Genomic DNA, 849 nt, shown 5'->3' on the forward strand with positions numbered 1-849 from the left:
GGCCGCTCGGGTGTGTGCCACGCGCGACCCGGCCGGCTGGCCGGCTGGACCGTGGACGTCGGCGCGCCGCCTCCGGGCGGGGAAGGGGCCTGGCTCTCCTCCCCGTCCGTGTGTGCGCGCCGCCGCTCCCGTGCCCGCCGGGCCGGCAGGCGGGGTGTCGGTGATGCGGTGCCCTCGCGCTTTGGGTGCGGTGTGGTGCCCTTCCCCCCCCCCCCGGCCACGGGTTCCCCTACCCTCTCCGTGCTCTTCCTCTCTCTGCTCGTCACCGCGCGGTGGCCTGCTTGCGCCCGTGTGCCCGCGCCGCCGTCCCGGATGGTGGCGGTTGGGTCGCGTCGGCGGCCGGCTTGGCCCGCCGGTGTCGGTCTTCCCGGTCGCTGCCGGCGTTCGCTGGTCGGGCGGCCTCGGTCTCCCGGATCGAGGTCCGCGCCTCCCTCCCTTCCCGCGCCCGCTCCGCGCCCACCCTTGTGTGCGCTCTCGGGGCCGGTCGGGCCCGCCCGGTCGTTCTGGTGTGCGGCGACCCGGGATCCGCCTCGCCGCCCTCGCTCCCCCTCGTTGGCTCCCCGTCTCCTCCTCGCCATCGCCCGCTGGCCGGGAGGGAGGGGTGGGGTTCTGCCCTCTCCTCGCTCACGCTCCTTGACGTCTGGTCCCCGTGGAGAGACAGACGGATGCCCCGGTTTGCCCGTGTTCCCTCTCTGCTCCTTCCGCCCCCCCCGCCCGGCGGGAAGGAGGTGTGGGGGGGTCGTGGGGTCGGGTTCGCGGTGTGTGGGCGCCGTGCGGTCGTGCCACGCCCGGGCGCGCCGTCCTGCCGGCCCGCGACGACGGGCGTCGGGGGAGGTGAGGAGGCGAGCC

Source organism: Dipodomys merriami, unplaced genomic scaffold (genome assembly GCF_024711535.1).
Source record: "Dipodomys merriami isolate MVZ:Mamm:240054 unplaced genomic scaffold, mDipMer1.0.p SCAF_1445, whole genome shotgun sequence".
NCBI lineage: Eukaryota > Metazoa > Chordata > Mammalia > Rodentia > Heteromyidae > Dipodomys > Dipodomys merriami.